Genomic DNA, 24075 nt, shown 5'->3' with positions numbered 1-24075 from the left:
CAGGGACCTCCAGCACCTGCTCCTTGAGGGAGTCCCTAGTGGGATACCCCAGGGCCCCCAAATCAAGAAGGAAACAAAGGCAAATTGCGGCCCCAAAAGGGTCTGGTCCCATCTTGTGGCCCAACCTCGTGGCTGGATGGGAGACACCAAGAAGGGGGTCACGTAAGGAGGGAAGAGAAAAAGCCCAGCTGGGACCCAATTTCTCAGGGTCCCCCATCAGCCTGTGGCAACATGCACTGGGTGTCTGTCACAGAAGGGAAAACTGAGGCCCAGGGCGCTCAGAGCTAACAGGAGGCACGGCCAGCTCAGAGGGCTCACAGCACCGCACTGCCTGTTGGGCCCCCATGGACACCCCCACCGCTGCAGACAGCCTGTGAGCCCCAGGGACACCCGACCTCCCCTTAACTCCAGCACCCACCCCACTCAGGGCACAAGCAGGCGATGCCCGCAGCCACCGTGCCCTGGCTATGGCTGAGGCCTCGCGGGATGGGCTGGAGTCTGACGCCGCTCACCGCCTTCTCTCCTGGGAACCAGGCATACCCTGATTGGGTCTGTTGGATTTCAGAATCCAGCAAGCCCACCATTCCAGGGGAGCTGGGGGGAATCTCTCATATACACCCCCACCCCCAGAGCCTGGGATGACGTCCCAGATCAAACACGATATTCTGCAAGGAAACACATGAATTTTCATTGTAAGGATAAATAAGGATCACAGATGGCCTTTTCTCCACTGCCAAGGGTCAGGTTTTGCTGCAAAAGAATTAGGAAAAAAGCTCCATCCCCAGAGTTTGTGGCGTCCGAGGAGGAGCCGAGGATGGTGGCCCTGTGAGAGGACAGCTGCCCGTCACTGTGGTCAGCTTGTACACCCAGCCTGGGACTCCAGCACGTCACATGGAGGGGGACAGGCCTGTGCTGTCCCTTTCACGGTCTGGCAATCACGGGTGGGCGAGGGCCAGTGGGCGGCGGCCCCCGGCCTCCAGTGCAGAGCCAGTTTGCTAGAGATGCCTGCTGAAAAGGGAACGATTTCAACACTGTCTGAGAATCTTTCGGATTCAACGCTAATGCTTTGGGGGTGATAGTGGTATTGCAATTATAAGTTTTCTAGAGCCGTTATCTTTTAGGCACAGGTACTCAAAGTCTTCTGAATGACACACATGTCCAGAGCTTGCTTCCCGATAATGGGGGTGGGGCCTGAAAATGAGCAGGAGTCTGGAGGAGACAGGACAGAGCAGAAGCTGAGCGCTCTGGGGGCTGTGGACCGCCCCTCCACTTGTCTGCCCTGAAAGCTCCTACAGCATCAGAAGAGGGCGAACCCCACTTTCCCTTAGGTGTTTGGGGCCCAGCATCCCCCACCCCTTCACAGCAACTGTGAGATCTGGGGAACACGACCTTGCTCCCCACTCACTTGGGTGGAAAGAGGACCCCTGTGCACAGGCTGGGCAAGTGCAGGTGCCAAAGAGACCCAGCACCTGGAGACTAGACACAGACTTACAAAATCGGTAAGCGGCAAGGTCTGCCCTGCACCCCCAGCTGCCCCCAGGGGAGGGGGTGTGCGTCGCATCTTCTAGGGTAAACACGCAGGGGCAACACATACAGCTCCAATTCACTGACATCAGAGCCCACAGGCCCGCCTAACACCAGCTGGCTGGAAACCATTCTTCTAGAACGTGGGCCTAAAGGTTTGTAAGCACACATAACACAGGAGCGGTTAATTTCACCGCTAAGCCTCCCGGTAGTCAGGGAGCCTCCAGAATGTGCGCACGGGGCCGTCAGAGCGCAGCGCTCTCCACGCACCTGCTGGCAGCCGCCTCACTCCAGAAAGCTATTTACCGCAGACAACAACCCCCTGCCCCCGTGCAGGCAGCCCTCCAGTCACGGAGCGGGGACTCCAACGCAGCCACAACCAGCAGGGAAGTGGCACTCCTTCCAGGGACAGCCCGGAAGCCTTTGCCCAGAGTCCACTCTGTGCGAGGCACCGTCGGGCAGGAGTGGAGCCCAGGTTCTCAGAGTGGGAGACTGAGGCTCACACGACCTGCCCCACTTCCCAGGGCACACCCGCCAAGGCAGAAAGGCAGCACGTGCAAACTGCGTGAAGGTCAAAGTGCAGACAAGCCGCCTTTGACACAAGAGGATCTGAAACTGCCCAGAGCGGAAACTCAGATAAACCACAAAAACCCTCAAACACAAGTGAAAGCCAGAGATCCGGAGTCCTGGCGAGACCCCGAGGAGGGTTTCCAAGTGGGCAGCTGGCAGGAGAGGGCAGGGGACACTGCCTGGCCACCCCACCCCCTGGGGCCACACACACTCCACTCTGAGGGGCTCTGTGCTGGACCCTGGGGGATGGGAGGGGGCCCCCCGCGCGGCAGGCTGAGAGCTGGGGGCTGGCCTAGAGGCAGCAGGCCATCTCCCCACTGCTTCCCAAGGGCCTGGACTCAGCCTCTGGGACTCCGTCCTCCACGGGGAACTAGAATCCAAGAGAAAACGCAAAAATCCACACCAAGAGGCTCACTCAGCCCACGGGAACATCAGGAAAGACCTTATTCAGGGTCCCCAGACGAACGAGGAGTGGGAGCCTCTGTCCAGTCGCCAGTGTGGAAAGCACCCCCATACCGGACAGCAGCCGCAGCAGCCCTCCCGAACAGGGATGTATGGGGGGATCCTGCCCCCCAGAGCCACAGGTGGCACGGGAGACAGTGCTGAATGCTCCTGGGCATCAGAGACCGAGGCCAGCGGGGGGCGGACCCCCACAGGCTGGTGGTGGCAGAGCACCTTCAGCCCGGGGGGGGGGGGGTGAGGCTGGGAAGGGGGCAGGGGCCACACGGTGGGGGACATTACCAGGCTGGCCTGGCCCAGAGCGAGGAACTCTTATTTGGGCCTGGGGCGGGGGAGCCCCAGCTTTCAAAGGAAGGGTCGAGGGGAAGGGACAGGACGGGGCAAAGCTGCACAACTCCACAGGGGTCTGGACCGCAGGAGGGCAAGGGTCAATGGAGGTCCTCGGGAGGCTCCCAGTGTGGGGGCATCTGAGGGGAGACCGTGGCGTGGCATATCCTGAGGAGGTACCTGAGGATGCTGCCACTGAGGGGGGTGGTCGGAGGTAGGAGTGGGTCCCCAGTCTTGGCTGGGGACGGAGACGAGGGGCAGGGCCTGAGCTTGCCTAGGCCCCCCGTCCTGCTCAGATCCACTGTTCCCACCAGCACCGAGGACGATCTTCAAAAACTCAGCGTCCTGACGTGGGTGCAGGTGGGCTCACTCTCTCTGTGCCCTGGGGGTCTCTGTGCCTGTGCGGGACCCCTCCCCCCGCCACTGCCACAATCCAGTCCCGGTCTCCTTGCAGTCCACGTGGCCTGGCATCGGTGGGGGTCACGTGAGCTCCATCTTCCGGCTGGGGATGGGGGCTCAGAGGCGAAGGGGCACAAGGTCGCCCAGCCAGAAAGAGGCAGAGGCGGGCCTTGAACAAGACCAGGCACCCCACACCAGCCTGCCCAGAGTGGGCCACCTCTGCCACCAGCGGCCACCTGGGGCTGGCCGTCCAGGTCTCAGGAAACAGGATCCGTGAGGCCAGGGTCGGCTTCCATGACAGACGGAGCCAACTGCCTCCTCGTGTGGGGCCAGGGGAGGGGACCCCAGGGGAGCAGAAGGGCAGGCAGGGCCCCCCACCTGCTGGGCGCTGCTGGCCGCCACCTCCCGCCCGCACCCTGGGCCTGTCCCACCCTGCCAAGCACTGCGGCCCCGGCCAGGGCCCCGAGCCCAAAAGGTCGAGGTCGCACCTGCCGTCCAGCGGCAAGGGACCCGCCCCCGCTGGCCCAGGCCCATCAAACGTGCGGGCACTCCACCAGGTCTCTGCAGGACGGTCACAAGGCCCCAGGTCCAGCCTGCAGACGGACCCATGCTGTGCTCCCCTCACCTTCCTGACGCCCCACTGTGTCCTCTGGACTCTGCACCCACAGCACCTGCAGGGCCCAAGCCCCTGGCCCACCCCGTGCTTCCTCAACCCCGTGTCTGCTAACGTGTACTTACTTCTCCCTGGCCCGCCGGCCCTCCTCGGGGAAGCCAAGCTCTGAAGGCTGGCTCCTTTCTTGCCCGAACATCAGCCCCAACTCGGACCTGACACCCCACTGCGGGAGGCACCTCCAGCCCTGCCGAGCGGGGCTCGTGGCTCACCAGTGGGGGGCCCCTAGGCCAGTCGCACCCCCTCACCTCTGCGAGGCTCTGTCCCTGTAGGTCTTTTGACCTCCCCACTCCCGCCCCCAGGAGGAACACAAAAAGACCTGCTACCAGGGATGCCTCTCAAGGGGTACAAAGGCCCAGGGGATCTGGGGAGTTACACACGCTCGGAGGGCACCCCCAAGGCCAGGCCACAGGCTGCACTGAATAACGCCTTCCGTGCGTGACCCACAGCTCAAAGGAACCTATCCTCAGGGAACAACGTGAGGAGGCCAGAGGGGAGGAGCGTGTTCTCTGGGTCAGTCAGTCTCCCTGAGGACACTAGCGGTCAGGTGATGCTGCCCACACATGGAGGTGGGGGGCCCGGCCCTGTGAGCACCACTGTTCAGCATGCCTGCAGCTCCACCCACCCGGCAATCTTCCAGAACAAGACTCTGGCCGGCCAACCCAGTGCGGGGCGCGGCCCTCAGGCCCTGGTGGGTTCAATCCCAGGGAGATGGCCGTCTCTTCTCTGAGATGGGCTGACGGGACCATTTCACCAACCAGCACTGTCCTGGGCTCCTGGGGCAGCGCTCCACGCTTGCAGGAAGGGAGCCCAGGGAGCTGACTGCCACACCTGATGGGTCCTGACCCGATGCGCCCCCTGCGAGCTGGACCTCGGCCCACCACGGCCTTGCCTCCGCCCTCCACGCCTGTCCACCCAGACACAGAGGGCGAGGGAGGGACCTCCTGAGTGTCTGGCCACCCCTCATATAAAGTGAGTGGGACTACAGCCTATATACACTGGAAATACTGCTCACGGCGGTGGTGTTACTACAGCCCCGTGCTCCCGGATGTTACCGCCCACGGCGGTGGGGTTACTACAGCCCGGTGCTCCCTGACGTTACCGCCCACGGCGGTGGGGTTACTACAGCCCCGTGCTCCCTGATGTTACCGCCCACGGTGGTGGGGTTACTACAGCCCCGTGCTCCCTGATGTTACCGCCCACGGCGGTGGGGTTACTACAGCCCCGTGCTCCCTGATGTTACCGCCCATGGTGGTGGGGTTACTACAGCCCAGTGCTCCCTGATGTTACCGCCCACGGCGGTGGGGTTACTACAGCCCCGTGCTCCCTGACGTTACCGCCCATGGTGGTGGGGTTACTACAGCCCGGTGCTCCCTGATGTTACTACCCACGGTGGTGGGGTTACTACAGCCCCGTGCTCCCTGACGTTACCGCCCACGGTGGTGGGGTTACTACAGTCCCAGTGCTTGCATGTGTACCAAGCTCTTCTGCAGGCTCACTTCCCCCTCACTCCTTCAGCCCCTCCTGACAGGCCTGCAGGGGCGGCGGCTCTGTCATCACTGGGGACAGTCACATGGTCATCTGTGTCTCTAACCCCAGCTCCACAATCGGCTGGGCCAGGGCAGCCCGGAGGCAGCTAAGACAGTGTAGCACGGAGAGGTGCCTGCCCTATCTGGGCGTCCACAGCCAGCGGAGCCCAAGCTCTTACCGCCCGGCCCCTGGCACTGGGCTGGCACTGCGAGCACCCAGTCAACGTTCGGGCTGGCAGCGCAAGCAGACGGCAATAAGCTGGGGGGAGCACCTCCTTCCTGAGGCCCAAACCTCCCTTTCTGCCCCTGACGCCCACGCTGCACCCCTGTGACACTCTCCGGTCACAGTCATTGCACAGGGAAGGCGTCCCCTCAGCTCTTAGTCACAGAACTGAAATGGTTCCTCCTCCTCTGGTAACCTTTACGAGGGTCCAGACATACAGAACCACGAACGTGTTCCTGCCTGTGGGCAGCGGCCACCATGACAACGGCCAGCAGGTGAGGACACTCCCACCTCCAAGTCCTGGGGCTCCAGGTACCCGGGACCTCAATGGGCCCCCACTGTGGCCACTAAGCTCGATTTTAATCACATGCAGAGAAAATGGACGAGGGGCACCTGAACCGTCACTGCACTCCAAGTGACACTTTGCCAGGAGCTGGAAGAGTACTTCCAAACACCTCACTAGCTTCAGACGAGGTCGCCCACAACCTCTGGGGCCTGTGGCAAGGAGGGAGGGGGCTTCTTCCAAAATGGGTCTCTCAGCTAGCTCTCACTGGAGGTCATAAAGCCCTAAAAAGGAGATCAACTGAGAGCAGACTCTTCTAGAATAGTTAAAAGCTAGCGAAAGAAATAAACACTCACCCATAGCCCTGAGCCAGCGGAGCTGAAAGCCTCTGGCCACGGGCAGGTTCCCATTATCGCCACTGTAAGCATGCATCCAGGAGCCGGACTTCTCATGTAAACCGCCAACGTGCGAATGATCCCGAAACATGACACTTCGCCTTTAAGAGCCCCCAAGCTTCTCGAATGGCAGGAGCACAGGTACCGAGTGGGGGCAAGCGCCAAAGCGCTTCCTGGACACGCCAGCCACCCCCTGGGCACCTGGACAGTGACCAGTGTCCCCTGACCCAAACACTGGGCAGCCCAGGGCTGCCCGGCCACCTGTCGGTCTCTCCTGCCCAAACAAAAGGGCAAAGTTTCACTCCCAAGAAGATGCAAGTTGCCGGGGCACCCCCAAGTTGCCAGGGCACCCCCACGTTCCCAAACGCAAGGATGCAGCAAGCAGGGTGCTGCTTTCTGCCCTAATTCACTGACATTTCCTTGCGAAACGAAGAATGCTTCAACTGGCTACCGGCCTGCTGATGCAAGGGATACAGGGCCTGCCTTTGGGGTCCCGTTGGTTATAGTTCACAAGTCAGGGAGGAAAAAAAGGAGGACCGGGCGACCTGCCCATCCACACTACTGAGCCAGCTGCCTGAAGTGCCCCCCAAATCAACAACCTGCAGAGCGGCTTCAAGCACGTTTCCTGCGGCAGCCGCTAGGTGGGCTTTGGGTCTGGGTGGGCCCCCACTCCCGGCCCGACCCCAGCTTCCCATGGACCCACAGAGGGAATGCTGCCCTCCCAAGGAGAACAGGGCCACCAGGGGTGGACAGAAAGCCAAACAGACATCGTGGCCGGGCAGCGAGGCAGCGTCCTGTTAGTCCTGCACCAACCCCTCCACTCCAGGAACCAGGAGCCAGCGCGCCCCAAGGAAAGCTCCGCCACCTAGAACCAGGAAGTGGCCGTGCACCTCACCACTGGCTGGGCACCGGGCTCTGGTGGCTGGCAACTCGCCAGCCTGCAGGAAGAGGGCACAGGAAGGAGCCGCTGGCTGCAGCAGCGCACTGGGCTGGGCGGTGCACGGCCCCCCCTCCGCTTTCACTTTCTGCCCAGGACTGCCCGTGAGTCAAAGGCGGGAGCAGAGTGTTTACAAATCCCGTCCTTTATTAAAAGCTCTCTTCCAAAGCACGCGTGAGCTGCGGCTGAAGAAAATCAATTACTCTACTTCCTAAAAACAAAACAAAAATCAAACGGTGCCGAATGTCCACCCCGAGAAAGCGTCTTAAATCCTTCCTCCCTGGATGTCCCCATGGCAGGGCTGGGACTGGATCTAGGCCTCTGAGGAGCTGCTGGGAGGCTGCTTCCAGATGCCCAGGGGCCGAAGCACCCCCCAGGTCACCCGGAAAGGTCAGACAGAAATGCCCCTTGCCTCCAGGCGTCACCTCCTGTCCCTCCCGCCCCACAACGCCGTGTGCCCTATCTTTCCTGATCTGTAACCACCAGCACACATCAAGGCCTCAAGACAGAAAAGGGCAAACACAGAGCTTTATTTGCAAATGAGAGGCCACATTCAGGGCCGCTGTGAAGGGCCCTTGGAAGGAGGGGAAGAGGTCCCTAACTCCTGAGGACTGACGCCTTGCACAGATTCAGACCTTTTCTTGACCACTTTAAAGCCAAAACTACTCCCCCCCAAAAAACGCCAGGCCAGGCCACTTTCTGTAGACTTGAGGATCTCGCAGGGCCACTCCATGGGCCCAGGAAAAGAATCCCCATCTTAAAGGAAAGAGTAAGGGAGACAGCCAACAAAAACTCCTTTCTCCGTCCTCACTGGGGTGGGGGAGCATGAAGACCAGCCCGGGCGAGTCCTTCCCTCGCTTTCCTCCTATCCCTCCGGCCCGTTAGTTTGCCTACTGACGCACAATACCCACCCCACACCCACCCCCGCTAACTTTGCAGTCCACAACCAAGTTAACAGACGGGGGAGGGACACCAGTTCTGCACGTCTGGGCCGAAAGCTTTCAGCCAAAACGAAGGGTCGCAGGACACTCAGGGAATGGGCCCAACGGAGGGAACTAGCAGAAGAAACCCGCCCCAACCCCATTCTGTGTCCCGACTTTCATCTTTCCAAAACCGTCCCTGGGCCCCAAGGGAAAGGAGGCCGCCGAAGGCTTCTATGCTAGCCCTGCCCCCATATGAGCAACCGGTACAGGGAGAACTCCCCCAGGCCCCCATCTTTATTCACGGGGAGCCCACTAGGGCCATGAAGACGTTCGAGGTTCCCGTGGCGGGCATTCCCCCCCGACGGGCTCGTGCCATGGTCACGCCGGTGCCCACTCGAGGGGAAAAGAGGGGAAGCACCCCGCTCCTCCCACTCCAAGTCGCCCTCGCCCGGATTAAGCGCTTTTCTGGCTGATTTCAAAACGGGAACTGGGTCTCCTCCTCGCCTGGCTGCAACGACCCAGCAACTCCAAACAGCTCAAAGTCAGCGCCGGGCCCCTAACTCTGGGAGGAGGCTGACCCGCGCCACTCCGAGAAGGGCCCGGGCCTGGTCTCGCCCCCCGCCCCGGCGGCGGCGCGGGGCCCCGAGCGGCCCGCAGCCAGGGCGGGCGGGCTCCGGGAAAGTGGCGCCGGGGCGCACGGCGGTCCCGGGACGCCGCCGCGCACCTTCCCCTCTGCGTCCTCCCTCGTTCCCCCTCCGAAAGATGGCGGGCAGAGGAAAGGGGGAAAAAAATCCCTTCCGCGAGGGAGGGCGCGGGAGGCCGGGTTGGCGCGGGGCGCGCGGGCCGTGCCAACTCCGGGCTGCGCGCCCCAGCTGCGGCGACGCCCCCAGCCCTGGGCGCGGGCGGCCGGGAGGGCGCGGGCGAGGGCGAAAGGGAGGGAGCCCGCGCCACCGCCGCCGCCGCCGCCGCCGCGACCCCGGGCGGCCGCCGCGCTTTGTTGCATCGTGGCCGCGCACAAAGGCGGCGGCGGCCCGGGCGCCCGGCACCCGGGACGCGCCGGCGGCCCGCGCGGGGCGCACGGGGCCGCGCTCCCCGGCCCGCCCGGCCCGCCGCCGCCCGCGCCGCCCGCCGCCCCGCGCGCGCAAGGAAGCAAGAGAAAGGCGTACTTGGCCTCGGCGGCTCCACCGGCCGTCCCTCCCGGCCCGCGCGGCCGGCTCCTCTTTGGCTCGCCGGCCCCGGCAGCATAATAGACGCGCCGGAGCCGAGCAGGGCTCATGCGCTGCGCCGCGACGCCTGGCGGGAGTCGTAGTCCGCGGCCGGGCCCGCGCCAGGGCCGCCCAGGGGAGGCCGCGGCGCGCGGACTACATGTCCCGGCCCCGCCGGCGCCGCGCCCCGCCCCGCGCGCCCCCGCCCGCTGCCCGCCCCGCCGACCCGGCCGCGAGCGGGCCCGGCCCGGGGGGGGCGCGGGGCGGGGCGGGGACCCCCGGCGGCCGCCCCCAGCCTGGGCCCGCGCGGCCCGCCCTACGTCCCTGCCGCCCGCCCTCCCGCGCAGGGGACTTGCGCCTACAGGCGAATTTCCTGGTGCCCGCGGGAGGCGTGGAAAAGGCAGGAGCGCGGGCAGCACCGGCCCACCCGCCGCCTCTCCCGCCCGGGGACCCCGGAGCCCGGGGATGGGGGGGCGCCCTCGAACCCCGGAGCGCACAGTTGGGGCGGCGCGCACCTGCTGAGCCCCGTGTTTGTAAACAAACCGCGCGCCTAATTAGCCCGGCGGGGGCGCGCGCGGAGGGCGGGGGCGGAGCGTCGGCGCGCGCGCAGGGGCGGCCCCGCCCGGGGAGGAGCCGCTCTCGGCCGCGCCCCCCTCTATCTACCCACCTCCGCCTGCGCCCGCCACCCCGCTCGCGTTCCCGGGGCGCGCGGGGCCGAGAGCCCAGTTCCCCGTGGTGGGGAAGGTGCCAAGCCGCGGGAGCTGGCGATGAGCGGGAGTTGTGGCCAGCCCTGAGCAAAGACCTCGCCCGCCAGCCTCAGCTTCCCCGTCTGCCCAGTGAGGGGCAGGAATGAGATGAAAGTCCCCGTCCTGAGATTCCAAGAGTGGGCCACAAAGGTAAAAACAAGGAGCCTTGGCCTTTATGTGTTTTGAAAGGCTCAGCTCGTGGGCACGTTTCGGGTCTTGTTTTGGATGGCCATTCCTCAGATGCATGCATTAGTACACTTTCATCCAGCTGGAACGTAAGGTGGACGCGTGTTGTGTAGGTTAGGCCCCTATAAAAACGTCTAAAATAAAACAAGTTTTCCCCTGTGCTGGCTGAACCTGCCAACCGGCAGGTCGAGTTTCCTTGTGTGGGCTGGACCCATCCCAAGCCGATGGGGTCACTGGGCTTACTTAAGGGTGAGCAGGAGTTCTGCCCCCCGGAAATGCACACATGTTAATATGAAAGTGAGTGCGGGCTCCTGCCCCTTGCCCCGCCTCGCCCACTGACCCACTGTGTCGTCCCAGGCTCACAGGTGAGGGAACTGAGCCTCTGGGAGGAGCAGTGATCTGCTCGGGGTCACAGAGTCAGTAAGTGGGAGAGATCTGAGATGCCAAAGCCCCGCGGGGCCTGGGAAACAGTTTACAGGAGAGGCTGAAACTTTCTCCCACCCTCCACGCAGCCCCTTTGCCGGGAGCCCAGGACCTCCTACACACCCCAGGCGGGACTCCAGAGCAAGGTGCTGGCAGGGGGGGAAGACCTTGCCTTTCTGGTTTACAAAGTGGGAGAAGGTCGAGGAGTGGATGGTAGGTGGTGAGAATCTGCCGGCTGACACCTCAGACCCAAGGTCCTAGTTGCACCCCTCCCGGAGCCCTGATTTGATACCCTGGGTTTACAGACTCCTGTGTTAGTCACCCCCAAGGCTACATTCCTTTCCTGCCATCTGGGTCTCATCCTCTAGGACATCTTAGGCACTCGCCGTCGGGCTGATCCCACCTCACTCCTCAGGCCAGAGCAAAGAGCCTCTCCACCTGGTCTTGGCCTTCCAGAGTCTGGCTGGAGTCCACAGAGGCTGCCCCTGACCAGCCGGGCTGTCAAGGCTGCCGACCGAATGCCCAGGACCCTGATGAGCCTCCCTGGGCCTTCTGCTGACCCCAGGAGTATCCCCATGAGGAATACAGCAGGAACCTGGGCCCTCCCTGGGGACCTTGGCTTGGATGGAAGGACCCAGGCCCCCACCTTTCCCTTCCTCGTGCCCACTGGTCCTGCTTGCCACTCACCTTGCCCAGGTGGGTCAGTGGGGTAGCCTTACGCAAGGCTGAAAGTCTCTAGGAGGCAGAATCTGCAAGAGGAATGTGACGGAGCCTGGCCTTTGGGCATTATGGCCCCTGGCTAACTACCTGTCAGGCCTAGTGCAGGGGCTCCTCCCTAGGGCCTCTTGAGAGGCAGGGCTGCCTTGGGAAGAAACTCGGCATGGCCCCAATGCCCGTCCCCCCCACCAGCCCAGGCTCCCAGAGTTTCAACACCACTGAGGTTGGGCCTCTGGGGACTGCTGAGCGCCCGGAATGGAGTCACTTAATCTCCCCAAGTCTGGTTTCCTCATCTGTCAGTGGACTACAAAAATAGGACCTGAGTCTCCTGCTGTGGGAGGGGGAAGGGGTGTGTACCAGAGGCCCCGCCTGTGGCCCCCTCCCTTGGTCGTGGTTCCCCTCTCCGCCTCCATCTCCTGCTTACAGGGTCTGTCGATTGGCTGACCCCCCTCAAGCCCCTCCACTGCGGCAGCTCCGTGAGAGCAGGGGTCCATCCCCAGGGCCTACAAGGGGTCTGGAGTGAACCAATGAATGTTTTCTGCACCCCTGTCCCGTCCTCCAGACTCCATCTGCAAACGTCAGTGCAGCCAGACCTGCTGCAGCTAAGGCAGCTGGCCCGCGGGAGGGAGGCCGTAAAGCCATGGCCTTAAAGCCGCGTTAGGGCCAGGATGGGGCCCAGGGTCTCGACTGCCTCCTCCTGGTTCACGCAGTCTTTACCCACCATGCCCGTGGAGGCACAGAGCTGTTTGTTATTGCGTTATAGTTCGTACACAAGTCTCTTAAAAGTTTGATTATTGTGAGTCCTTCCCAGGAGACTGATCAGCCCTCAGAACAAGAAAGAAAGAAAGAAAGAGAGAGAGAGAGAGAGAGAAAGAAAGAGAGAGAGAGAGAAAGAAAGAAAGAAAGAAAGAAAGAAAGAAAGAAAGAAAGAAAGAAAGAAAGAAAGAAAAGGAGTTTCTGTCTCTGCAAAGAAAGGCTGGTTTGCAGAGAGCTCTGGGTGGTGAAGAGCAGAGGTTTCTAATTACACAGTCATTTTTTGACCACTTATCGTGTGCCAGACACGGTGTCAAAAGCTTTACATACACAATTTCACTGACTCCCCAGACAATTCTGTGAGGGAGGGGTGATTGTGCCCAAGTTACAGATGAAAATGGTGGCGCCGTGAGGCTGCATTCCTGGCCTGAGCCATGGTTTGAACACAGAGGAGGGTTCACATTGCACCTGCAAGGAAAGTACCTTCCAGGAGCCTGTGTTTTGGTAGTGGGGGGAGTATTTGAGGACACGTGCCCATGCTCGCCAACTGGTGGTCCTCTTAGAAAAGTGTGGGGATCCCCCATCAGGGGATGGGGCTTGAAGGTGAGCTTTCTCACTTCCCCATTTTCCCTGGCCCCAAGTGGAAGATCATTTGCATAAAAGCAATAGTAATGTCCTTAAAAGCACACAGTGCAGAGGGCTTGGGTGTGATCTGGGAGCTTGGGGGAACAGAGGGAGTGGGCTGCAGCCACAGAGGTGGGTCATAGACAGGCAGTCAGCAGGAGGCAGGGCAGGAAGACAGGGGGTGGCCCCCAGAGTCTCAGCCTGCTCATCCGTAGAATGGGGGTAATATATGCCTGCCTCATAGGCTTGCTGTGAGGACAGCTGTGGTAGAAGGACACACTCATAAGACAGTGTCCCCATCCATTCATTCATCCGCTGCGTAGGGATGGGTGGAGGGCATGGCTCCCTAAGTCCCACTTCCCGGCATGGCAGATCCAACAGGGAACAAGACAAAGCCAGCTGCCGCGGAGCCGACAGGCACCTGGGGGCGCACAGACTATCATAAATAAGTAAAATATGCCGTGTGCCTCGGGGTGTTTAGTGCCGTGGAGGAAAGGAGCCGGGGAGCTGGCTAGGGGGGTCATGGCAGCTACATACGGAGACTAGGACTGTGAGTGATTTCACTTCATTTTTCTCAATGATCATTTCTTTCTTCCATTGCAAACAGGTATTGCTATGTACCAAAACTTGAGTTGTCTTTGAAGAAATGGTCGTGATATAACGGGAGAGGGGACGGGCCTACGAGGTGCTCCAATCTCCGGGCCCCCGGAATCCTTGCTCAAAGTTTAGGTGCCCCTGGTGTTAGAAGGTCGCGGTGCCAACCTCTTGGTTTGGCCACCCGTGGGAAAGCTATCTGCACTGATGTCCTGTGACATCACAGCCCCGTCTGTAGTCCCTCCTCATATCCCCTGCCTCCGAGAAGGAACCCCAAGATTACAAGACAAGTATGTTCAGAATGATTGAAGATATACAATAAGTAATTTTTTAAATTTTTTTTTAAAGATTTATTTATTTGACAGAGAGAGAGACAGCCAGCGAGAGAGGGAACACAAGCAGGGGGAGTGGGAGAGGAAGAAGCAGGCTCCCAGCAGAGGAGCCTGATGTGGGACTCGATCCCAGAACGCCGGGATCACGCCCTGAGCCGAAGGCAGACGCTTAACAACTGCACCACTCAGGTGCCCCAATAAGTAATATTTTTAAAAAAACTAATAACAGGCGCCTGGGTGGCTCAGTCAGTTGGGCATCAGGTCATGATCCCAGAGTCCAGGATCGAGTCCCACGTCAGGTTCCCCGCTCAGTGGAGAGTCTGCTTCTCCCTCTGACCGCCCCCCTGTGCTCTCTCCCTCTCTCCCAAATGAATAAATAAAATCTTTAAAAAAAAAGATTAATAAAAAACTTGAAATTTTGAAAAAAAAATCTTGGAAGTTGTAGAAATCGAAGATATAGGCTACAGTGAAATTTGAAACTCAAAGGAAGGGATACGTAGTGGCTTAGACAATGTTCAAGAGAGAATTAGTTCCTAAAAGATAGATCTGAGGAAATCAACCAGATTGGAGTTTAGAGGAGCAAAGAGGTGGGAAATTTAAAAATTGGAAAATTCAGTTAAGAAACAGGAAAGTGGTGTTATGTCATCTAATAGGAACTCCAGACAGACCAAATTGAGAATTAAAGGGGAGAAGAAATCTTTGTACAGATAATAGATGAAACTTCAACAAAATAGGTGGAAGAAGTGAATCCTTGGATTCAAACACAAGTAACAATAGGATAAACAAGAGTACATGTATCACAGAGGAACAAAAACGTCAGAGACAAAGAGATCTGACCAGCAATGGGCTGAGATGAAGTCAGCAAAAATGTCAGAGCACAGAACGCCAAGGGCCCATAACTCTGCAGAAACATCAAACAAAACTGGCAAAAGATGTCAGAATAAACTTTTTTTAAAAGATTTTATTTATTCATTTGAGAGAGAGACACAGACAGAGAGAGCACAAGCAGGGGGAGAGGCAGAAGCAGACTCCCCCCTGAGCAGGGAGCCCAATGCGGGGCTCAATCCCAGGACCTGGTGATGGTGACCTGAGCCGAAGGCCACCAACTGAGCCACCCAGGCGCCCCGTCAGAATAAACTTTATCTGAACTCTGGAAACAAGTCAAAGGTTTACGTACACTGGGAAACAATCAAGAAGAAGGCGGCTTAATCACAGCATTTAAGGAAATTTCTATTGACTAGCTAGCTGACCAGTAAGCTAACCAAACAGACACTTCACTGGCCACACACAGCACAGAATACTGCATTTGCAGAATAAGGTCAGAAACGTCAAGCAGCAGCAGCAGCAGCACCAGCAAACCCTGGGGTTCAATTCGTCCAATTTTCAACAACGGCAACAAAATCATGAGGCATACAAAGAAACAAGAAAGTATGGCCTGCACGTAGGGGTGAAAATGTGAAAATAAATGGTCCCTTAGGAAGCAAGCCCAAATGTTGGACTTGCTGAGTGAAGACTTTAAATCAACCCTGTTAATACGATCGAGAGCTATAGGACACCGAGCACAAAGGACAAGGGAACCACAAGCATGAGATCTCACCAAATAGATAACAACAGTAGATAGACATTACTACAAAGAACTAAATAGAAATTCTGGAGTCAAGAAGGACAGTAACTGAAACAAAAGGAGGCACTGAAGGGTACTCTGCAGCAAAGTCAAGCAAGCAGAGGGAGCCATCCCAGAACATAAAGATAAGCCAGTTGAGATGATCCAGACTGAGGAGTAGAAAGAAAAATGAACAGAGCCTAAGAGACCCGTGGAATGCTATCCAGCATACTGATACACGCACAGTGGGAGTGACAGAAGCATGGGGAAGAAAGGATCTTTTAAGAAATAATAGCCAAGGGGCACCTGGGTGGCACAGCGGTTAAGTGTCTGCCTTCGGCTCAGGGCGTGATCCCGGCATTATGGGATCGGGCCACACATCAGGCTCCTCTGCTATGAGCCTGCTTCTTCCTCTCCCACTCCCTCTGCTTGTGTTCCCTCTCTAGCTGGCTGTCTCTATCTCTGTCAAATAAATAAGTAAAATCTCAAAAAAAGAAAAAAAAGAAATAATAGCCAAAAATCTCCCCAATTTGATGAAAGGAAGAGTTTGCAAAAACCAAGAAGCACAAGAAGTTTATCCAAGTTGGGGTAAACTCAAAGAGATCTGTACGCTGTAATCAAGTTGTTGAAAGACAGAGAGAATCCTGGTGTCCTGGGGGTCCTCCGTAAGACCAAGAGCTTATCTGCCATAAGGAACCACAGAGGCCAGAAAGCAGCACGGTGACATATGCCAAGTGCTAAAAGAAAAAGAAAAATCCCATCAACCAAGAATTCTATATCCAGCAAAACTGTCTTGCAAAAAGAAAGGGGGGGGAGGGGAGAAATCAAGACATTCTGAGATAAACAAAAACCGAGAGGGTTTGCTGCTAGTAAACCTGCCCTTTGAGAAATGAACGGACAGGGGGGAGTAACCTGAATCCACATGAAGAAAGAACAGGAAAGGGAACAGCTTCAGTAGAAACAAAAGTCAGCAGGAATATATGTTTGGTTAGTAACGCCTCTTTCTCCACCTATGTGATTTATTTATTTATTTTTAAAGATTTTATTTCTCTATTTGAGAGAGAGAGAGAGAGAGAGAGAGCATGAGTAGAGAGAGAGAGAAGCAGACTCCCCACTGAGCAGGGAGCCCCCACATGGGACTCAATCCCAGGACCCTAAGATCAGGGCCTGAGCCAAAGGCACTCAACCGACTGAGCCACCCAGGTGCCCCTAAACCTATGTGATTTAAAAGGCAACTGCATAAACCAGTAATTATGTCCCTGGGCAAACAATGTATAAAAGTGCAATTTGTAACAATAACAACGTGAGGGAATGATAGAGAAACAACATTTTTGTATGTTATTGAAACCAATCCAAAATAGCTTATTATAAGTTAATATGTTGATTGTAATCTCCAGGGCAACCAATAAGAAAATAACTAAAACATATTTAATTTAGAGAAGAAAATGGTACAGTAGCAAATACCTAATACAAAAGAGGACAGTGGTGGGAGAATTGGGCACAATTAAATGTTTAAGACATATAGACTTATACAGAAGGGCTTCTGTATAAGTAATTACATTAAACGTAAATGGGGGCACCTGGGTGGTGCAATCAGTTAAACATCCAATTCTTGGTTTCAGCTCAGGTCATGATCTCAAGGTCGTGAGATCAAGCCATGCGCTGGGCTCAGTGTTGAGCAGGGAGTCTGCTTGAGAGTTTCTCTCTCCCTCTCCCTCTGCCCCATCCCACTCGTGCACACCTGCTCATGCTCTCTCTCTCTCTCTCAAATAAATAAATATTTAAATATAAATGGATTGAATTATCCAATTAAAAGGCAGCGATTGACAGGATGGATAAAAGGGAAAAAAAGATAATCCAACCATATGCTACCTACAAAAAGAGACTCACTTTAGAACCCAAGAAACAATTTAAAAGTAAAAGAATAGAGGGTCTCCTGGGTGGCTCAGTCAGTTAAGCCTCTGACTCTTGATTTCAGCTGAGGTCATGATCCCAGGGTCCTGGGATTGAGTTCCACATCAGGCTCTCTGCTCAGCAGGAGCCTGCTTCTCCCTCTGCCTGATGCTTCCCCTGCTTGTGCCCTCTCTCAATCTCTCTGACCTATAAATAAATAAAATATTTGAAAAATAAGTAAGTAAATAAAGTAAAAGAACAGAAAAAGATATTCCATTTAAATAATGACCAAAAGAGAGCTGGAGCGGCTCTACTGGTATCAAACTAGACTTTGAGACCAAAACTGTCACAAGAGACAAAGAAATGCAGTATATAACGGTCGAGGGTTTAATGTGCCAAGGACAAGCAACAACAATGAACATATATGCACATAAAAACAGAGCCCCCAAAATGGGGCAGTGGGAAGCAAAAGCTAACAGAATCGAAGGGAGAAATAACAGGTCAGCAGTAATGGTTGGAGACTTCAACGCTTCCCTCTCAATAGCGGATGGAACAAGTAGACACGATGGGCAAGGCAACAGGAGACGGAGACACAAAGGATACTACGACCCAACTGGAGCTCGCCCTTACGTAGATCACTCTGCCCCACAGCAGTGCACACACATGCACACGTGTTCTCAAGGGCACGTGGCGCGTCCGCTGGGACAGACCACATGTGAAGCCGCAGAACAAGTCTCAATAACTCGTTAAAAAGATTAAAATGATACAGTCTCCTCTGACCACAACTGAATGAAGCGAGGAATCCGTAACAGAAAGAAAACGTGAAAATTCACAAATTCATGGAAATTTGACCACACGCTCTGAAACAACTGATGGGTCGGAGGAGTAATCACAGGGGATGCTAGAAAACACTAAACACGTGAAAAAAAACCAAACATGCCACATGTATGGGGTTCTGCAGAGGCAGCACCCAGAGAGAAATTCATGGCTGTACCATACCTATATTTTTAAAAAAAGAGTAGGGACGCCTGGGTGGCTCAGTCAGTTAAGCATCTTCCTTCAGTTCAGGTCATGATCTCAGGGTCCTTGGACCCAGCCCCTCATCGGGCTCCCTGCTCAAGGGAGTCAGCTTGTCCCTTGCCCCCCTGCCTGCTCATGCCCTCTCTCTCACTCTCTCCCTCTCTCAAATAAATAAATAAAATCTTTTTTCAAAAGGGGGGGTGCCTGGGAGGCTCAGTCAATTAAGTGTCTGCCTTCTGCTCTGGTTGTGATCCTGGGGTCCTAGGATTGAGCCCTGCATCAGGGGTCCCTGCTCATCAGGATGCCTGCTTCTCCCTCTCCCTCTGCTCCTCCCCCCAGCTCATGTTCTCCCTCTCACTCTCTCTCACAAACAAATAAATAAAATCTTTTTTTTTTTTTTAAAGAAGAGACCTCTCAGATCAATCACCTGAACTCCCACCTAGAGGAAGTAGAAAAGGAACAAACTAAACTCAAAGCAAAAGGGAGGAAACCATACAGATCTGAGTGGAGATGAGTGAAATAAGGAAGAGAAAAGCAATAGAGGAGACCAACTGAACTAAAAGATGTTTAAAAAAAAAAAAAAGTCCAGGGACAACTGGTTGGGTCAGTCGGTTGAGCGACTGCCTTCAGCTCAGGTCGTGATCTTGGGGTCCTGGGATCGAGCCCTGCATCTGTTGGTCTCTCTCCTCAGTGGGGAGTCTGCTTCGCCCTCTCCCTCTCCCCCTCCTTGCTCGTTGTCTCTCTGTCTCTCTCTCTGTGTCTCTCTCAAATGAATAAATAAATCTTAAAAAAAAGAAAGTCCACAAAGCTGACCATCCTTTAGGCAGATTGGCCTGGAAAACAAGAGAGAAGCTCGCACTACCAGGTTCCTGCCGCCCTCACAGAAATAACACGGGCTCTAGAAGAGCCTTAGGAGCAATGGTGTGCCAACAGACCCAATAACCTGGATGAAGCGGACGAACCCTCAGGAATCCACAGGCCGTCAAAACTGACTGGAGAAGAAACACAAAACCTGAATGAACCCCAAATAGGTAAACAGATGGAACAGGTGTTCAAAAACTTTCAACAGAGGAAAGCCCAGGGCCACATGGCCTTGTTGGCCGATTACATCAAATGCTTAAGGAAGAAGGAACACCAATGCTTCTCGGCCCCTTCCAAACACAGAGGAGGGGGAACACTTCCATGTCATGTATGAGGCCATCATGGCCCTCGTACCACAGCCAGATGAAGACCCCTTGTGGATGCAGGCACAGAAACCCTCCACCAAAGACCAGCAAGCAGCAGATGAAGAGGATTACACCTGGATTTATTCCAGGAACGAAAGAGCAATTCAACATATGAGATCAGTTGATGTAATAGCACCGTATTAAAAGGATTAGGGGAAAAAACGATGAGCATGTTATGGGGGAATTCTGTACCCCCTCCCAATTCATGTGGTTGAAACTCCTAACCCTCGTTAACCTCAGAATGTGACTGTATTTGAAGACAGGGTCTTTAAAGAGGTAATTAAATTAAAATGAGGTCATTGGGGTGGGCCCCAATCAAAGATGACAGATGCCCTTATAAGTAGAAGAATTGTGGACACCGATGTGTACAGAAAGAACAATCTTTTCAGCAAATGGTGCTCGGATTACTGGATATCCATGAGCAAAAGAACAAAATTGGACCCCTTCCTCACACCATATACAAAAATGAACTCCAAGTGGACCAAAGACCTAAAGGTAAAAGGTAAAACTATGAAACTCTTAGAAGAAAACATGAGAATAAATCTGCTTGACCTTGGATTTGGCCATGAATGTTTAGACACTAAAGCAAAACGTAAGCAATGAAAGAGAAAAATAGGTAAATCTGACTTCATCAAAATTAAAAACTTTTGTGCCTCAAAGGACACCATCAAGAAAGTGAAAAGACAACCCAAAAGAATGGGAGAAGATATTTGCAAATCATATATTTGGTAAAAGTCTTATATCCAAAATACATGAAGAACTTTTGTAACTTAGCAGCCCAAAGACAGGCAACCCAACTTACAAACAGGTGAAATACTTGAACAGACCTTAATGTTTAAGACCTTAATAGAACGTAACAGACCTTCGTCTCTCCAAAGACTGTCTAGAAATGGCCAACAAGCACATGAAAAGCGGCTCAACACCATTAGCCAGCTAGAATATAAAGGTCAAAGCCACAGTGAGAATACCACTTCATACCCAGGAGGACGGCTATTATAAAACAAAAACAAAAAACAAAACAAAACAAAAAACCCCAGTGTTGGAAAGGATGTGGAGAAATCAGAGCTCTTGTACATTGTTAGCAGGGATGTGAAATGGAGCAGCCCCTTTGGAAAACGGTTTGGTGGTTCCCGAAAAAGTTAAACACAGCGTTACCATATGACCCAGCAGTTCCGCGCTCAGTTATGCACCCAAGAGAACTGAAAACAGGTGTTCAAAGAATAATTCAGAGAAGCATTATTCCTAATAGCCGTAAAGTGGAATCAAGCCCAATGTCCATCAAGTGATGCGTGGTCAGTATAAGGTGGTGTGTCCACACAGGAAACGATTCAGCCATAAAAAGGAAGGAAGGACTGACCTGTTACGACATGGATGGATTTAGAAGGTGCCATGCTGGGTGAAAGAGACCAGACAGAAGACCGTAGATGGTAACTTCCGTGGATACTGAACGCCCACAGTCGGCAAATCCGCAGAGACAGAAAGCACGTGAGCAGCTGCCAGGGGCTGGGGGAGGGGGCGCGGGGAGCGACTGCTTAATGGGTACAGGGTTTCTTTGGGGGGTGATGCATCACGTGGGACATGGGTAGAAGCCACACGTGGTCTTCGCTCTCCACCCGCAGGAGAGGAGGAGCCCCCCACCTGACCAGCCCTAGCTCCCTCCTTCGGACTTTGTTCACGGTGTGTTACTTTGGGCTTTGTTACTTTTGTGTTACTTTGAGCTGGTCTTAACCCCATTGACCTAACAGGAGAGATGGGCGGGGAGGGGGGAGGGCAGGACTCTGAGGTCTCTCTGCACTCAGCAGGATGGAGAATCGGAAGGGTACCCACGGAGAGAATAGCAGTCGCATGGCTAGCTTACAAGCCGTTAAAAGGACACCAGAAAACAAGTTATGCTCTGTCACACGCACGTGCACACGCCACGCCGTGTGGGGAGGAGGTCAGTGAGGGTTCGGAACAGTGGCCCCTGGACATCGGCCGTTGAGAAGCAGCACCGGCGATCGGAGGGCGTGCGTTTCAGCGTCACACGGATCTGGGTTTGAGTCCTACCTGCCCCCTTGTCGTGTGGCCTCCAGGTAGTTGCTGAACCCCTCTGAGCTTTGGTTTCCTCTGCTATGAAGGGGAAATGACAAGGCACGTACATGTCAGGGCTCTGGGGGGGTAAACAAGACGGCGCTCGCACAGGCAGATGGAGCAGAACGGCCCTGCCCACAGCCCAGAGCGTGAGCTGGTGACTTGGGCCTGACAGCGAGGGAGGGAGTCCTGAGAGGGGGCAGATGAAGGGCAGACCCGTGGGGCTCCCTGCCTTGGGCACAGGCTCCCCCATCTCCCAAATGCCTCAGTTAGGAACTGGTGTCATACCCTTGACTCCCACCACCTCACTCCCCATATCCAGTTGGCCACCACCTCCTACGGGTTCTGCTTCCTAAATACCACTCCAGTATGTCCACACTCTCCCTTTTCTTGTAAAACCACTGCAGCCTCCAGCTTCTGCCGAGCAGCGGAAGGAAACACGCCTGTCCAGGCTGTGCAGTCTCCAGCCTGGCCTGCAACTTCCACATGTTCCAGCTGATCGCATCCTGGCCCTCAGGCTCAGCAACTCCTTCCTGCCACAGGGCCTTTGCATAAGCTGTTTGTGCTTGCTACTTGGAGCACTCCTCTCCTCTGCCTGGCTTTCCCTGGCTCCTGCTGCTAGGACCTTTCCTGTGTCCCCTCAGGCTCTCGGGGGTCTCCTCCTCAGGGAGCCTGCCTGACCATACCCACTCTTTTATCCCTCACACACATCTACAGGACTCACTCCCACCATGGGGCACAGCTCTTTGGCTCTGTGTCGCTCCCAAGGGCCGTGGCTCTGTGGCTGTATTAGTCTCCCTGTCCATGCCTGGTGCTTAATGAGCTCCACGAACAATGTTTGGACTGATCTGTCGGGTACAGCTCTCAGCCCGGGGGTCGTGAGTGCCAGGCGGGGCTCTGTGCAGGGCCCTTGTCAAGGGGGGAAGGGGAGACACCAGGAGTGGATGAAGTCACTGTGGTAGCCCTTGGTATGTGGCCGCTTTCATCACGATAGCTGCTAATTTCATTTATTTTATATTTATTTTTTTAAGGTTTTCTTTTTTTAAGTCGTCTTTACACCCAACGTGGGCTCGAACTCACAACCCCGAGATCAAGAGTTGCATGCTCCACTGACTGGGCCAGCCGGACGCCCCGATAGTTTCTCATTTTAGGAAGACTTGTAGAGCTCTTTGAATCAATGTTACGTCTGGTAGATCATCCCTTTCCTTAAGCAGGAGAAGAAGTCCATCCAGAATTTCTAGTCCATCTACACTCGCCCAGTGTGCCCCTGCATTCCCGGGGAAGGGGCTGTGGCGCCCAGCTGAACCTTCTCTAAAATATGGAGGAAGAACATGGTGTGTAAGCTCTTGGGAAGTCGTCTTCCCCAAAGCCTTAGGATGAAGCAGAAAGTCGGTGTGGGGGAGGGGCGGAGGAGGTGGAGGAGGCCTGCCCACCTGCACACCCGCCTCTCCTTCCAGGCCCTCTGTCCCTGCTGTCACCTGGCCGCTCCCTCTGAGCCACCTTACATGCAGGAGCTCAGCACCCCACCCAGATGGCACTTCCCTCCCCCAGCCCTGCACCAGCCCTGGACTGCCGCATTCAACCCTCCAGACCCCCACCCTGCACTGGGTCTGGTTACTGACGTGCCTTATACACAGACAAGAAAACATAGGCAAAGGGGCTGCACGTGTGAGTAACGTTAGAGCCAGGACCGGCCAGCACCCATGGGCTTAACCACGAGGCTCCCCTGACTCGCGTCCACACTCCCAAAGTTCTGCACACAACACCAGGGGGTCCACAGAGGCCGGGGATGTGGGGACCCCGGTCAAGATATGGGTCAGTGAGTGGAGCAGGGAGTGGATGTGCCGCCTCACCGAGGTGACCCCCAGAGCTTTGCAGGGCTGGGACAACGCTGCAGAGGGAGCTGCAGCCCCATGGGTCACGCAGGGGCCTGGCTTCCTTGGGCCCCACCTGTTCCCCGGGCGGAACAGGGCAGCAGTGCACCTGCAGCAAACAAAGACTCGAAGAAGGATGGAGACCAGCCTCTGGTGTGCAGTGCTGCCTCAGCGCAAGAGCCAAAGCCCCCCACGTGCTCTCTGGCCCCGCAAGGCTCACGCCCTATTCTTTTCTAAAGAGACTCTTTATTTTGCATTGCTTTTAGATTCACAGAAAAGCTGCGGGTACAAGGGGTTGCTGTAGACCCTTCTCCCAGATCCCCCATCCTTGCAGACTTACTAGGTGCGCGGACGACTAGAAGCCGCACTTGGCACAGACCGCATGTGGGTTCTGCTGAGAATCGGACTTTTCGCCACGTGCGTTCTGCGGCTGTCTCCTCCCATCTGTGACAGTGCGTCCGCCTCTTCCTGTTCCTCGGCGCCCGGGACGGCTGGAGAAGCACTGGCGAGGTGCCTTCCGGAATGTCCCGCAGTCTGGCGTTGCCCAGCACTTTCTCATGGTGAGTCTGG

General features: G+C 55.9%; 1 protein-coding gene and 1 long non-coding RNA gene across 6 annotated transcripts in view; one reads left to right on the top strand and one right to left on the bottom strand.

Annotated features, from left to right (window-relative positions):
* Window positions 1–9561, bottom strand: part of BRD3 (bromodomain containing 3) — a 31930-nt gene extending 22369 nt beyond the window's left edge. For both annotated transcript variants that reach the window (XM_045770992.2, XM_045770994.2), the window contains exon 1: window positions 9406–9561. The gene's annotated coding sequence lies outside the window, so the exon portion shown is untranslated. The remainder of the gene's footprint in view (window positions 1–9405) is intronic.
* Window positions 9562–10082: 521 nt separating this feature from the next.
* Window positions 10083–24075, top strand: part of LOC123775637 (uncharacterized) — a 15752-nt gene continuing 1759 nt past the window's right edge. The window contains exons 1-2 of one of the 4 annotated variants that reach the window (XR_015727259.1): window positions 10083–21633; window positions 22663–24065. This is a non-coding gene — a long non-coding RNA (uncharacterized LOC123775637). Of the gene's footprint in view, window positions 24066–24075 lie in introns of all 4 variants that reach the window. The other 3 variants (XR_015727260.1, XR_006775125.2, XR_006775127.2) reach the window with 3 other exon arrangements.

The sequence above is a fragment of the Ursus americanus genome, chromosome 18, assembly GCF_024610735.1.
Source record: "Ursus americanus isolate L20-20 chromosome 18, mUrsAme1.1.p, whole genome shotgun sequence".
In the NCBI taxonomy this organism is placed as follows: domain Eukaryota; kingdom Metazoa; phylum Chordata; class Mammalia; order Carnivora; family Ursidae; genus Ursus; species Ursus americanus.
Note: the sequence above shows the minus strand (reverse complement) of the source record. Positions and strands in the feature narration are given on the sequence as shown.